Source organism: Protopterus annectens, chromosome 2.part0 (assembly GCF_019279795.1).
Source record: "Protopterus annectens isolate FY-2018-M chromosome 2.part0, PAN1.0, whole genome shotgun sequence".
Classification (NCBI taxonomy): domain Eukaryota; kingdom Metazoa; phylum Chordata; order Ceratodontiformes; family Protopteridae; genus Protopterus; species Protopterus annectens.
The window spans coordinates 533,703,848-533,716,456 of NC_056728.1; positions in this window are offsets into that span (position 1 = coordinate 533,703,848).

Below are 12,609 nucleotides of genomic sequence, written 5' to 3' on the forward strand. Positions count from 1 at the left end.
TTGTATTCGAACAGGCCTGAAACCTTGAAGGAGTAACATTTACAGAAAGACATTATAACTAACCAGGTGCTTTGCAAGGCTGTATTATTCCCATGGGAAAACTTTTAAAATGTATAACATCAGCTTTTCTTATGAATAGAATATTGTAGACCATAGTGATGTAGGTGCCCTGTGACTAACCACGTCAGTAAGGTGGGCACAGCATGAATGTAACCTATATAAAATTGTGTACTTCCTGCATCATGTCAGACAAAATTCTGTACTTGTATGTTTTTTTGCCTCCTGGTGTACACTAGTAAACTTTTGCATCTGAGCCTCCTGTGTTGTTATCATTGTTTTTTATTTAACAGTTTGGTCCTTCGGAAAATGGAAGCCCTCAGACAGCTACAGATCAGAGTGTATCGGTGGTCGAATACTGCGCAGGAGAAGCTACCAAAACGGTTCTTCTTGAAATACAAAGACCTCCGACTGAATTGTCATTATGAGAGGCTGGCCACTTTCTGATCTGCGGCCGAAGAGTGGTCTCGAACTGGTCGACTCAGGAGGCTCAGGTAGGAAGATATTTGCCTTTTTTCTGTTTTAGATCAGGGACTAGGTTGCAGTAAATACTATTGTCAGAAGATTTGTTATACAGATCAGGGACAAAAGGAAATTACTGTATATTTTGTCAGAGATCAGGGAAACAGAATAAGGTAGGCAGTCATTCTAGATAAACTGTGTAAGGAACTGAAATACCACGTGGTGAAAAGGGTTACGTAACATTTTCTTTTAGAATGGGAAATCAGTGCACTAAAAACTCGCGAGATCCGCCCCTAACTGAAGACGCAAAATATATGCAATTACAACGGGCTGATAATGTAAGGTATTATACAAAATGGGTTAATAAATACGGATTTGACGGTAAATTAAATAAAACTTCATTAGTTAAACTTTTAAAACAACTTAAATCTGACGCAGAAGGTCAGGCAAAAAAACAGCAGCGTTTAGGCATTCCTCAGGCACACAGGTGGATTGAGGAAGTAAACTGAAGGGAACAAAAAACTAAAAATGCTAAGACGTTATTTTTAGACAAAGAGGATAATAATACAGTAATAGCGACGGCCCCTCCTCCCCCGCCCCCTCCGATGCCTTTTTCAGGATATGAAGCAGGAGGACAAGCTGGTCCACCTCCACGTTATCCTGATGTCACAAAAACACTAAAACCATTTGTTAGAGATCCTGTTGAAACTAGGTCCCGGACACGTAAAACACCTGGGGACGCAGACTTGTATCAAGTAGGGAGAAACACACTAGACGAGAGTGAGGAAGAAATCTGTCCACTAATCGAGGTACCAAATCCTCAGGCAGGACAGGAGGGGCAGGACCCAACTCTTCTAGTATATAGACCATGGACACCGGAAGATATCCGGAAAGCTACAGAGGGAATCCCCCATCCAAAAGTCAATTATACAAAATTTTTACAAGATTTGCAAGATATGAGACTATGTTACCACTTAAATGGGGAAGAAGTAGAAAAGGTAGTTAGACAGATTGTGGGTCCAGACTGGCACATGATTTGTGGCACCTGGAATCCTCGTAATGCAGAGCTTAAACCACTCCCACATAGTGACGCAGAACTAGACAACAGAGTGAAAGGTCTTACAGACCGAATCTCTGAAAAATGGAAACCTAGAGCAGATTGGACTTGCATTAACCAATGCATACAGCAAGAGAATGAAACTGTAGATGGGTACTATGGAAGATTATTGGAATGTTTCAATAACCATAGTGGTATGGCTATTCCTGAAAATCAGACACATGATACCTCGTATGAACAGCAACTGAAAAATGCGTTTTTGAAAGGTTGCATTGCACCTATCAGTAGCTTCATTATGAAGCATATGATAGATCATCGAACAAGTAGGCTACAAGCCTTACTTGAATATGCTAGACATGCTGAAAGACACTTTAATAGTAAAAATAAAAAGAAGACACAGGTCTTCACTGCTGAAGACGAAGCTGAGGTCTTTGTAGTACAGTCAGGTAAAAAGGGTAAGAAAAATGCCCAGGGAAATAGACAATCTGACAAAAGGTCAGAAGATTTTGAAGAGAGAAAAAAGAAAGGTGAGTGCTTTAAGTGCGGAAAGAAAGGACATTTAGCAAGGGATTGCAGGCTAAATAAAAAGGTAACTGCAGAAAGTAAGGGTGATGAGGACTGACTATATGATAGTGATGAAAGTCAAAAATCATCAGGAAAGGCAAACAAACAAAGGACAAATGTAAATGTAGTGGAAGGAACAGAGGAAATGCAAGCAGATGTAGAGGATGAAGAAAGTGAAATTTTGGATTTGGCATTACTGAGCTTAGAGCTCTATTGGCAGACACAAAACCGGAAGTTACACTTCTGGTGGAGGGAAGGGAAGTAAAATTCTTGTGTGACTCAGGAGCGTCACGAACTTTGATACACCCCTCCAAGTTACCAGAATATTCTGAATCACCTGATCATATATTAGTGAAAGCAGCAAATGGACAGCTATATAGGGAGCCACTCTCCCATGATATAGCGGTAACTGACCCTGTTTCAGGCATGACTCAGAAAAGTAAAATTGTAGTTTCTGCAAAATGTCCAGTAAACTTACTGGGAAGAGATCTTATGCAGATATTTGGCATAGCGGTAGTTCCCACTATGCAGGGTATGGAAGCACAAAGACAAATAGATACTTTTGTGGTGCGACCGGAGGGTGAAACTTTTTACTGGTACAGCCAGGATCTAGTTACGACTGGTCCAGGGGCAGTAACCGAGGAACAGATGAACGTAGCCATCAGTAAGGCCCCCTCCCTTGACACTGATCAACAGCATTTGTTACACTGTACTCTATACTACTGTAGTATACCAGGACCCGATAAAGAATATGAGCAAGAGTTATTCAAAAATCCTGCAAACAGATTAGTATTACGAACCTTGTATTGGGATAGTGAGGGAAACAGTGTGGTAAGCTGTTCATTACCTCAGGAATTCATGACACTGTATAAATCTAATCAACTACCACATGTCAGCTTAACAAAGAACAAAAATATGAAATGGGCAGACTTAGGAGAAAAAGTAACAAGATGGGAAAAACAAACTGATTTAGAATTATCAGAACAGGGAATACAAAAACAGAAATTGAATTGGCTAACACAGACACATCCAGCTGTACACTTACAAACTAGTGAAGACAGCTGATTAGCATTCTTATTAGAAGAAGAAAAAGCCTTATGTGATATACCAAACATTCTTTGGTCAACAGGCAAATCAGATGTAGGACTTATTCAAACAGCAGGACCAGTAACTATTACACCAAAATCAGCATTTAGACCACAGAAAAGACAATACCCCTTGAGAAAAGATGCAGAGCAAGGAATCAAGCCTATAATAGCAGCATTACTCAAGGAAGGAGTACTGGTAGAATCTCTTGATTCACCATGTAACACCCCTCTATTTCCTGTTAAAAAAGCAAATGGGGAATGGCGGATGGTACAGGATTTACAAGCTGTAAACAATGCAATAATACCTAGAGCACCTACGGTGCCAGACCCACACACCTTGTTGAATGATTTAAAGCCACAACAAAAATATTTTACTGTGGTAGATATAAGCAATGCTTTCTTTTCAATACCTATACATCCTGATAGCCAGTATTGGTTTGCATTTACATTTCAGGGTAAAAGATATACCTATACTCGGCTACCGCAGGGATATTGTGAAAGTCCAATGATATTTGCACAAGAAATGGCAAGCAACCTGGCAGGGTTTACCCCACCAGGAGGTAGTCAGATTCTACTTTATGTAGATGACATTTTGCTAGCAGCCCCTACCCAGCATCAATGCAGGGAGGATACGATAGCATTACTGAAATTTTTAGCAGCACAGGGACACAAAGTAAACAAAAGTAAATTACAACTTTGGAGAAAACAGGTTAGATACCTAAGGTATGTAATATCCAATGAAGGAAGAATATTAGACGAAGACAGGAAAACAGCAATTTTACAGGCACCTAAACCAGCAACCAAGAAGGAAATGATGTCCTTCTTGGGAACGACTAATTTTTGTCGAAGCTGGATATCAAACTATGCTTTAGAATCTGCTCCACTGGCTGATTTAATATATAAAACACCAATGGCAGCACAAGATGTATTACAATGGACACCTGAAGCAGAAACAGCTTTCTGCAGACTAAAACAATTGATAGCTTCATCATTAGTTTTAGGACTTCCAAAGTACCACAAAAGATTTTTTCAGACCGTAGATTGTAAACAGGGATACATGACGTCAGTTCTGACGCAACAGCATGGGGATAAGCAACGCCCCATAGCTTACTATTCATCACAGTTAGACCCAGTGGCACGATCGTTGCCTCACTGTGTGCAAGCAGTAGTCGCAACTGCAATGGCAGTACAGGCTTCGGCCTCAGTGGTATTATTCCACCCTCTCACATTGAGAGTGCCTCATGCGGTCGCGATAATTTTACTGCAAGAAAAAATAGCATATCTATCTCCTGCTAGACATTTTATTTTATTTTATTTTATTTTACATTTGTTAACCGGGCTAGTCCAACTGGATACAAGTCCATTTTCAGTGGAGGCCCGAGGAGAAAAGCTCCGCTATCTACTACATGGTCACAAAAACAGAACATACAAAAATATCACAATGGTTATAAGTCAAGTATGGATATAAGTCATAAGTAAGAAAGGCAGTAGCAACAATTTCAGGAAGTTTACAAAGAAGGGGGCTAGAAAGACAAGGAAATTATTTCAGTACAGATGTGGTAAGAGAAGGGAGAGAAGAATTAAGTTTTTTTAAAAAGTTAAGATGAGTGTTATTAGAGAAGTATAGTTATTTAGTCGACAGGAAAAAGAAAATAAATTGAAGAAATATATTTGGGAGAATTTTTGCGGAATGAAGTTGGAGAATAGAAGGTCATAGAGGAGCTAGATCAACTGGGATTGATGCAAGAACACAGCCAGTGTTTAGTAAGAAAGAGTTTCAATTTAGTCTTAAATAGTGTAATGGAAGTGTGGGCTGCAAGGCCTGGAGGAAGTTGGTTCCAGATCTTACCAACTGAGTTGGAAAATATGGAATCACCTGCTGTATTCTTGGAAAGAGAGGTTTGAATCAGTAGTTTATTAGAAGAGCGTAGGGCTTTTAAGTTGTTGTAGGGTTTTATAAGGGTGGAGAGCATGGGTATGTTTTCAGGGTGGTAAAGGGCTTTGTGGGCAATTGTAAGCTGATAGTACTGAATTAGGTGGGGTAATTCCAGCCATCCTAGTTTAGAGAGGTTCTGACAGTGATGTGTTTTATATGGAGAGGCAGTGGCAAATCTTGCAATGTTGTTGTAGGCTGTTGTGAGCTTATTAATGTTATGCTTAGATAGGTTAGAATAAATGGGGGAAGCATATAGTAAAGTGGAGATAAGATGTGTTCTTGCTATGGTAGTTCTTGCTTCAGGAGTTAGGAAAGTTCTGATTCTATAGAGAGAACCTAGTTTTCTATTAGTTGCTTTTATGCTGGAGTTAATGTGAAAATCAAATTTTAGTAGATTGTCAATGGTAATACCCAATAGTTTGGTTGTTTGGTCAGGAGATAAGGGTGCCATTGTTAGAAGTAATTGTGAAATTAATAGGGAGATAGGTGTGTAGGTGAGAAGAGGAGAAGTTTAGTTTTTTTAGGGTTTAAGAGGAGACAGTGGTTAGAGAACCATTGCTCAATAGTAGTGAATGTCTTTTGGGTAAGGTAGTGAAGGTCAGCTTGGTTTGTGGCAGAGCAAATGATGGTGGTGTCGTCAGCATACTGAATGCAAGTAGTTAGGGGTGTGGCAAGATGCAAGTCATTAATGAAGATGGAAAATAAAAGAGGACCTAAGATGGAGCCTTGAGGGACCCCTAAGGTGGTGGGGAGAAGTTCAGAGAGATTGTTGTTCCATAAAACAGCCTGTTTACGGTTTTGAAGGTAGGAAGTGAACCAAGTTAAGGCAGGGGTGTCAAGAGAGAGTGATTTTAAGCGATGTAGAAGGAGTTGGTGATTCACCATATCAAAGGCTTTAGAAAGGTCTACAAAGAATGCTGATGAGACAAGATTGCTATTACGGTTAATATTAATGGAGTCAGTGAAGGATAATAAGGCTGTGGTGGTGCTATGGTAAGGGCGGAAGCCATGTTGGCAGTTAGCGAGGAGATTGTTAGAAAGGAGGTGATTTAGTAACTGTTTGTGGATGCATTTCTCCATTATTTTTGCAATAGGAGATAGCAGTGCTATAGGGCAGTAGTTAGAGTATTCAAATGAGTTGCCTCCTTTGAAGAGGGGGATGATGTGTGAGATTTTCCAGAGGGAAGGTATAGTATTTTCGGTTATGGTTCTGTTTATTAGTATAGAGATTGGGTAGGCAACCGTTTTGGCACCTAGCTGGAGATATTCAGCTGGGAGTTTGTCAGCTGAGGGGGTAGAGGCTTTAAGTTTTTGAAGTAGATTTAGAATATAGGAGGTAGGTATGGGTTTAAGTTGCATCGGAGGAGTGAAGCTTGGGCTACCTAATAAAGTGGGGTCAGGGGTTTGTTGGTTGGCCAGATTAAGTATTGTAGACGTAAAGAAGTTATTAAAAGCATTAGCTGTTTGTAAGGGAGAGTCAGGGCAGGAGTCAAGTGGATTTGGAGTTTCAACTTTTCCGGGGGACAGAAGTGTGTTAATAGATTTCCAAAATTTGTGTGGATGATGGTGGGATGATTGCTGTAGGTGGAAGTAAAAGTTCTTTTTATCTTTAATGATAGCTAACTTTGTCATGTTCCTTTTTTGTTTGAAGTTAAGGTGGTCAATGGGGTCTTTGGAGGTTCGCCACTGAGACCAGGCCTTGTTTCTATTAAGGATAAGCTGTTTTGTGTTGGTTGTAAGCCATTGGGCTGTTTTATATTTCATGCGGATAGATCGCATGGGTGCATGTTGGTCTAAAATAGTAAGAAAGGTTTTATTAAAGTGGTTAACAGCATCGTCAATCGGGAGAGTTTTGAGAGGAGACCAGTTAACCATGCTAAGGTCATTTTGAAACTGTTGAGGGTCGAAGTGTTTTTTGCTGCGAGATAGACGAATTAGGGGAGGTTGTTTTAGCTGAGTTTTGTGCCTAATGATGTATGTGAGAGAGTGGTCACTAAGGTCATCTGGGAGGGTACCTGTTGAATACTTTTGTTTTGTACATACTTTCATGTATGACCATACTGCTGAGCCAGCCTCATATGATAATTGAATGTTGTACAACATTGAACCCGTCAACGTTGCTTCCGACTCCTGTGGATGGCACACCGCACAGCTGCCTGCAGGAAATTGAGCAAATAACTTTGCCCAGACAAGACCTTACTGATATGCCCTTGGATGATGCCGAGGTGACATTTTATGTGGATGGCTCATGCAGAAAGGGTCCTACAGGGAAAAATCTAGTAGGATATGCAGTAGTCACAGATACAGAAATCTTAGAAGCCCAACCTTTACAGCATAACCTATCTGCTCAAGCAGCAGAACTGATAGCCTTAACACGGGCTTGCACTCTAGCGAAAGATAAATGTGTGAACATATATACTGACAGTCAGTATGCTTTCTCTACAGTGCATGTTTTTGCACAGCAATGGAAAAATAGGGGAATGATAACATCTAATGGCAAACCGATTAATCATGCGCAACTTATTTTGAACTTATTAGATTCCATTCAGTTACCTACTAAAGTAGCTATTTGTAAATGTTTAGCTCATACAAAACAACAGGATAGAATTTCAAAAGGAAATGCAAAAGCTGATGCAGCTGCAAAGCAAGCAGCCTCAGACTCAGAAACTTTACTTTTTACTGAGGAATTACAACCCTCTGAGATTTTAGATCTAGAAATGTTAAAAACAATGCAGACATTAACTACAAAGGCAGAGAAACAGAAATGGGAGAAAAGAGGTGCAATCCTCGAAAATGGACTATATGTCTCCAAAGAGAAAAAAACAATATTGCCATCTAATTTATTTAGATATGCAGCTTTGTTGAGCCATGGGCAGTGCCATGTCTCAACAGGGGGGATGGTACAGTTAGTAAATCGAATATTCCAAACATATGGATTCACAAACTTTACACAAAAATTTTGTGCAGCATGTCATATTTGTAACAAACATCATGCACAAGGGGCATTCAAACCCAAGCAAAGGAGTTTCCCTATACCACCATATCCGTTCCACACTATTTGTATGGATTTCATAGAATTGAATAAATGTGAAGGGAAAAAATACTGTTTAGTAATTATAGACATGTTTTCCAAATGGGTAGAAGCTTTTCCAACTAAAAATCCGGATGCAGCAACAGTGGCAAAGGCCCTAATAAAAGAAATAATTCCTAGATTTGGCATACCGGAAAGAATCTATAGTGACAATGGGACACATTTTGTTAATCAGACGATTCACCAACTTGGGAGATTCTTTGGGATCTCCTTGAAGAATCATTGTGCTTACCACCTACAGTCTGCAGGACTGGTGGAAAGGTACAATGGAATTTTAAAAAGCAAGTTGAGGAAGTTAGTAAACAAAACACAGAAGAATTGGATTTGCTGTTTGCCTTTGGCACTGCTGAGCATGAGAACAGTTGCAAATGTAAAGGGTTTGACCCCCTTTGAAGTGATATTTGGAAGGGCATATTATGTGCCACAATGGAAAGCTCTCATGCCTGCAGAACTAGAGGCTGACAGCTCATTAGCTAGCTATATGAGGAAACTGTTAACAAATAAAACTGTTTTGCAGTTGAACTCTTTTTCAGATAAAAGACAGACCAGACCGTTGGAAGCAGTGCTGATCCCAGGGTCCTGGGTGTGGTTGAAGGTTACGAAGAGGAAGAATTGGGCGAGTCCAAAGTGGGAAGGGCTGTACCAGGTACTGTTGGCGACGCCTACTGCAGTCAAAGTTGCTGAGAGGTCGTCCTGGGTCCATCTGACGCACTGTAAACCGGTAAAGAATTTTCAACTTGATAAACATTTTGTGACTGACACACAACAAAGGCAGGATGGCCAAGAGCAAAACAAGTAAAAACACAGATCAACCCCAAAGATGTTGTTTAATCATCTTGCTGACTATGCATTTATTGACTATGATTGTGATGACCTTTCTTTTATTGTGGTTTTTCCTACATGTAACCACACAAGTGAAAGTGGAGAGACGTGATGAACTGTCTATAGACTGGCATCCAAATTTTAACACATACCTAGCTATGAAGCGTGTATATGTAGAGACTATGAACATTTCGAATTGTTGGGTTTGTGCTGCTATACCAACAGCATATGGAGGACTGTTGATGTCCGCTGTCCCCTTGGGGATAAATGAGACTTGGGAGAATTTACTTTTTGATACAGGTTCTGTAAGATCACAGGACAAAATTGCATTGTATTTGCCTATTACACAGAAGGGAATTGTATGTTTTTACAAAAATGATACACTTCAAGTGGGTTGGAGTAACTGTAATATAACCATTTCTTACAAATGCTATATTAAAGCTAAAGACAGAGGTACTGTTTGTAATACAAATTTAGAGACTATGAACATTTCGAATTGCTGGGTTTGTACTGCTATACCAACAGCATATGGAGGACTGTTGATGTCCGCTGTCCCCTTGGGGATAAATGAGACTTGGGAGAATTTACTTTTTGATACAGGTTCTGTAAGATCACAGGACAAAATTGCATTGTATTTGCCTATTACACAGAAGGGAATTGTATGTTTTTACAAAAATGATACACTTCAAGTGGGTTGGAGTAACTGTAATATAACCATTTCTTACAAATGCTATATTAAAGCTAAAGACAGAGGTACTGTTTGTAATACAAATTATGATTCATATTTCAGTTTAATGAAAACAACATTAAGTGATGTGCAGAGAAATCCTGTTTTACATAAACAATTGTCTGTTATAGACAAGAAAATGTTTCATTCAGAATTAACCCGCATCAGTACTAAAGTAGAAAACTGTTATTTTGTTTGTGGGAAAAAGGCATACAAATGGTTACCTGAGAATTGGTCCGGCAGTTGTTTTTTGGGTTATCTGGTTCCGGCCATAAGGCATACTGCAGAATTGCCTCTAGGTAAGATACGAAATGTGAGAGATGTAGCCCAGAAACCTGAAGGTCCAATCGGAAAACCTGTGAACCCAGTGGGAAAAATCGAAGCTGGTTGGAAGGACCATCATTCCGTAAAAGATAAAGAAAAATTGACTCATATGGACTTGAGTGGCTGGAATACTTCCAGCATATGGAGCAGTCAAATTGATCTGGGAGTTGAGAAAGCTGTCAAAACTTCTCGAAGTAATGAGTAACGCAACTTTTTCTGCTCCCGAACTAGTGACTGATGAACTGAATGCGATGAGAACTGTTGTGCTACAAAACTGAATGGCTCTTGACTTCACCCTAGCGGCAAGAGGTGGTACGTGCGCGCTTATCAAAGAAGAATGCTGTGCGTTCATACCAGACAATCGACATGAGATTAATGACCACCTAGAGGTAATACAGCAGGTATCGGCCATGACTGAACCAGGCCCAAACCCACTGACGAACTTTTTCCAGGGTCTGTTTGGTGGGTGGGGTTCCATCATAATGAACATTTTAATTGCTATTTGTGTTGGTCTGCTCCTATTGGGAGCATGTGTCTGTTGTGGGATCCCCTGCATGAAAAGATTGATCAAAGATTTTGTTGATATATCTGTAACTGAAACTTTGTACCAAGACATTGAATTGGAACTATTAATTCCAGACGAAACTCTTTCCGAAGTATAAACTAAATGACTTGCCTAGCTGAAAGTCCATAAGGGAGAAGGCTAGGGGACAATATAACAGTGTTTATATTTCAGAATAGAATAAAAAATATTAAAAGGGAGGAAAATGTTAGAAAAATATGTATTTGAACACATATAAAGTGTTAGTTAAAAAGCAAAAAGTATATAATGCATTTTATTCTATTAACAATATGGCAATAAGAATGATTTTACATGTAATTGCTTGAAGCTTTGGAGCTGCAGTGTATTTGAACTCTGACCCTGGCAGTAGCCAGCTCAGCAAGCTTATGTTTTTCACTAATGATTATCTGCTGGGTCAGGAAATTAAATGTATAAAGCATTGAAAATCTTCTTCCTTCCTCTGGGATAATTGGCCTTGTGAATGTTACCAAGATAAGACACAGCTGCTGAAGTAATGTTGCAAGAAGAACAAAGAAGTGTATTACAAGACTGAACCAACTATTGTATTCGAACAGGCCTGAAACCTTGAAGGAGTAACATTTACAGAAAGGCATTATAACTAACCAGGTGCTTTGCAAGGCTGTATTATTCCCATGGGAAAACTTTTTAAAATGTATAACATCAGCTTTTCCTATGAATAGAATATTGTAGACCATAGTGATGTAGGTGCCCTGTGACTAACCACATCAGTAAGGTGGGCACAGCATGAATGTAACCTATATAAAAGTGTGTACTTCCTGCATCATGTCAGACAAAATTCTGTACTTGTATGTTTTTTTGCCTCCTGGTGTACACTAGTAAACTTTTGCATCCGAGCCTCCTGTGTTGTTATAATTGTTTTTTATTTAACAGTAATGCTGCTCAATGCCAGAAGTCTAAACCTCAAAATGCACGCCCTCGAAGCCCTCCTCAGTATGGAGGACATCGATGTCTGTGCAGTGACTGAAACCTGGTTCAAGGCTCCTGAGAGCACCCCAGCACTATCAGGTTTTACCTCATATCATGCTTTCCGGCCCCAAAACTTGGACCGAACCACAAAAGGAGGGGGAGTATCCATATTCATCAAAGATACCCACACCTCCAGGTTAGTGGCAACGCACAAAGCATCGGAGACCATCCAGGTGCAACTAACCATAGGCAAAACTGCCTTACAGTTTGTAGCATGCTACAGACCACCCTCTCAAACTCAGGAACCCACACAGCCTTCCTGAAGACACTGGAGAGTATGAATGTCTCTCCAAATACCATCATTTTGGGAGACTTCAACTACCCAAACATAGACTGGGAACATTACTCAAGCCCCAAAACCCTAGCCCAAAGGTTCCTAGAATTCATAAACTCAAATGCAATGGAACAACTAGTCACCATTCCCACAAGAGGAGACAATATACTAGACCTGATCATCACAAACATGGGGACAAAATGCTCCACACTGGAAGTATATCCCTCTTTGGTAAGATCAGACCATAAATTAATCTCACTGGAAATCCACATCCCCCACCCCCTGCACAAAAGACCACAGTGAAGAACTTCTCAAAAGCCAACTTTACACTTCTTAAGACTGAAGTGGTATCCTTCAAGGCCCCTGGGCCAGTGGAAACCACAACCCACACTGCTGCATCCTTTGCAAATGCCTTCTATGGGTACCTTCAAGAATGCATGGATCATGCAATCCCAAATAAAACTAAGACCCATTCCCCCAAAGGCAGGCGCCCGGTCTGGTGGACCCTAGCCATAAACAAACTTTACAACAGGAGGAGGAAGCTACTACATGACAGAGCAAAATCCCTAAAAGGGAAGGCATCTCTGATCAGTACTAGCAAAAAACTACGATCACTCATAAAATCATCAAAGGCCAA